This window comes from Haemaphysalis longicornis, unplaced genomic scaffold (assembly GCF_048455015.1).
Source record: "Haemaphysalis longicornis isolate Haplotype H1 unplaced genomic scaffold, Haemaphysalis longicornis Haplotype H1 scaffold_5, whole genome shotgun sequence".
Classification (NCBI taxonomy): Eukaryota; Metazoa; Arthropoda; class Arachnida; order Ixodida; family Ixodidae; genus Haemaphysalis; species Haemaphysalis longicornis.
The window spans coordinates 151868568-151872554 of NW_027526385.1; positions in this window are offsets into that span (position 1 = coordinate 151868568).

The following is a 3987-nucleotide window of genomic DNA, read 5'->3' on the forward strand; positions in this document are numbered from 1 at the left end:
GACCAGATCATGAAGTCCGCTTGTCTAGGAGCTTCGAGGAACAACACTAAAACCCAGGTATGTCACTGTGCCGTGAAAAGTTAATCGCGCTGTGATTGTTGCGCTGTGATCAGTGCATGACATTTCGGTGCGGGGACATTTGGGGACGAGAACTTTTCGGCGAGCGAATTATCGGGTGCCTGCCTGCTGGAACAGCCGTTATATTTTTATTTCCGCGTAGGGTGGGTTATGGACAACAATCAAGCGCAGTGATTGCATTTTTATACAGGTGCCGTGTTTGATTTTCGGCAGTTATTTTTAGAAATTTAATTTTTGTATATTTCGTGTTTGAAGCCTCGTTCACGGAACACGTGTTATGCAGCCTATTGATCATATGATTTTGCCCATGCTTTTTTTTATTTACGACAAGATATTTATATTCGTTGTTTGCGGCATGCAGCTATTTGCGGCGCGTTGTAAGTCATTTGAAGAACCCGCGCATGTAAGCAGCTGTAAAGGCTGGCCTGAATATTACACTGCTGAAATGGTGCGCAAAATATTGTGAAGCTTTCGGCGCTCCAGCCTGCGAGCACTCGTTGCTCGCAGGCTGGAGCTGATCTAGATTTATGTGATCGAGAAAAACGACAGCGATGGGCTGAGAAAAAGCTTCGAATAACTTTCGAATATCCCGAATAGCATTCATTGAAGCGCCGCATCCGACTTTAATTAAAGGATTCAATGCAACTGGCGTTGGTGCAAAATATGGATTTTTTTTTTACCGAAATCTCGGCATAAACCATCGTTTGACTTTTACACTTTTTTTTCAGCCACTGCTTGCCAATGTTGGGGCAACTGTCACGGACAAAGCCGCGTACCGCAAAAAACTGGTGCCCAAGCCCCTGCATCACAAAGTGCTTCGTGTGTGAACTGTTCCGTTTTTGAAGACATGCAGATGCCTTGAAAGTGTAGATTTGTGAATGTAAGTGCAATATAGTTTGTAAATAACTGTTTAATAAACTATGCAGCTCTTGAACGAGTGTGCAGTACTAATTTGGTTTCCAACTTTTAGTGTGTACATAAGTGGATAATGTCCAAAACAAACATGAAAGCTGTCATCATTGCTTAGCACATAGACGTGCTTGGAAATCAGTAATTGAAAATTTAAATGTGCCGGGTATTCATTCCAAAATAGGAAAAATGGGCTTGCCTGTGGCCACCGAAATACGTTTAAGAATACAATGAAATCAGAGTGCACCTGACTAAGTTTTTTAAATTTGTTGCGACTGAAATTGAAACCATTACTTGCTTAACGCGCATGTGTTGAGCAGATTGCCACATCCTTGAGGCTATCGCTCAATGTAATCTCCTTAAACGCGTTAATTCTAAAAATAAGACGGGTGCTTTTCTGCCAAACAGGCATTAATTCGAAGGCTAGATAAGAGCACAGCCATCTGTCGTGGGTACGACGCGATCGCGCCCCACGCTCTACTGAACTGCATTATCCATGCAGACTATATAAAATACATAAGCCGGGATAAGAAATACCCGAAAAAATAATGACATTTTAGCGAACCGAACGTTATTTCGGTGCCAGAAATTTCCCATCGGTGGTAGCGAATATTGTCCGTGCGTCGAGGGCATAAAGCAGCACAGCCCATGTTAAATAAGTCGCATTGCTGCAATCGCAGCTAAAATAAATGCATTTTCAGGTTCTATGAGCCGCTTTGCACCCATAAAATCAGCTATGCTTTCTTTTTATTGTGATAGGAAGCGCGAAAGTTGACGAAAAGCCATTTCGATGAGCGTTCCAGCATACATGGCTTTCGTTCCAACCATCGGCTGCGCGCGCCGCGGTGCGGCCGCATACGCGGCCACGCCCCCTTTTCAACTTACGCTCTCTCCGGGCGATTGGGACGGCCGGAGCAACGGCGCGCCGCCGGACGCCGATCGCGGAGGCCGCGGCCCAGCGCGGAGGTTTCGGCGGTCGCTTCATAGACGGCGCTAGCGTCTGGTCACAAAAAAGCAAATGGCGGCGCCCACCTCTAGCAAGGAAAATGCCTCGATATCGTACTTTCTTGTATACACCACTTTCGTGTCGACACACAATCTAGTTATTTCGCCGCGTATGTTCTACGTCAGTAAGGCACTTCTTGGCGCTTGTGAATCCAATGTCATGAACGGCCCGGCCATAGACGCCGCCGTCGGATCCAAGCTGGATTCGGCTGCCGACCGTCTGATAAATTATCGGGCTACTAAATAAAGTAACTCTCTCTCTCTCTCTCTCTCTCTCTCTCTCTCTCTCTCTCTCTCTCTCTCTCTCTCTCTCTCTCTCAAAAACTTAACTGGAACGCCAGCAAAAGTCTTTCCCGATTCCTGCCTTCCTAATTCTTAATGGGCCCTGAGTTCAGTTGCTAAGAGGTCACCAAGCCTCATCCTACTGTTCTCGATGCCTTGCTTAGAACTAATGAGAAAAAAGTTAGTTACAAAATTAGTCACCATGCTACAGGTTGGTTCGTTTGCATCTCTCCCTCCCTTCGTTGCACCCCAGCGTGTCGGGGGTTTTTAGCCCATTCTGTTTTACCTTTTTATCATAACGCATAAAAAACATTACGATCAAAATAGTAAACACCAAAAAGAGAGAAATCGTGAAGGTCTACTCAATACAGCACCTTGAGTAGCCCGATTACCTGGAAATAAAAATGTAAAATTGAAAAAAAAATTGACAACGAGCAAACAAAATCTAATATGGCCCGTGCGATTAGCTGAACGAAGCATACAAAAACCGACAAAATGCCCTGTTTGGTCCGGGGTGTTCCTCCAAGGCCACCAAGCAAACGTAAGGTTGGTGAATCGAAGGAGGGACGTAAGAGTGCCGACGCATAAGTAGAAAATTATACAAAGCCCGGTATTTTTTTTTTATTTGAGCATGATCAACAGATGCTATGACGACCTGTCCTACTTGAGTTCGCCTATGACAAGTTGGCCGTGACGGGTTCACTTGTGACGAGTTCTCTTAGACTCTACCGCCTCTGTTGGGATTTCACTTAATTTCATTGTTGGCCCACCATCCTCCCCGTGTTGCATTTATATAGCAGCAATCTTTCGAAAGTTCTTGGCACGATACTTCTCCAGATACAAACAACGTGACTACATGGTCCGAGTAGGAGTCGTGTGCAAACCACGTGAAAAATTGGGGAAGGACAATACTGGATCCCGTAATGATGAACCATGGCGAAGGGCATTTGGCAACACCAACCTAAATACACCGATACTGTACATGTAAGAAATATTGCGCACGGGGTTGCTATAATAGTTACTACTATAGTTGCGAATTCTGTAATATAAACAAGGGGGACATACATGCTTAAGTGCAGTCAAGGAAGACACAAAAATAAAAAAAATCGAATAAAACAAAGGTGATCAAAAACACGGGAAAGACACGTCGACATACATAGGCAGATTTTTGTATGCAATGCACCGCAGAGACAATGTAGAATGAAGCTAACTGCAGGTTAGGTTAACGCGATGGCCAGTTAAACAAAATAAACCCCGAAAATTACAATCAAAGCCGCAAAACCACACTTTCGATAAAACGGGTGTAGGTGGTTCGATAAAACGGCATTCGATAAAACCGCGTTCGATAAAACGGGCATTTTTTTTTGATAAAACGGCGTTTGATAAACTGTCTGGGAACCACCTGTACATATTTTGGGTCTAGGCCCACTCGTCACAAGTCCACTCGTCATAGGCCAACTCGTCACAGGTAAACTGGTCAGGAATGCCAACTCGCCACAGGGCATTTCGTTCGAGGAATTCTCGTGTCGCTGGAATATTCGTCACGCGGAAAACTCGCATTACGAGCTTATTTTGGAACGTTAAAGCGATGCTTCCGCCTGCTATACGTCGCCTATATAAAAATGATATAGGCGAGCAAGTGTTCTTTCAAAATTTTTGACGTAGAAAGTTAGGTGATTATGCCGTCATACCGAGTTAATTATATTAAAATGA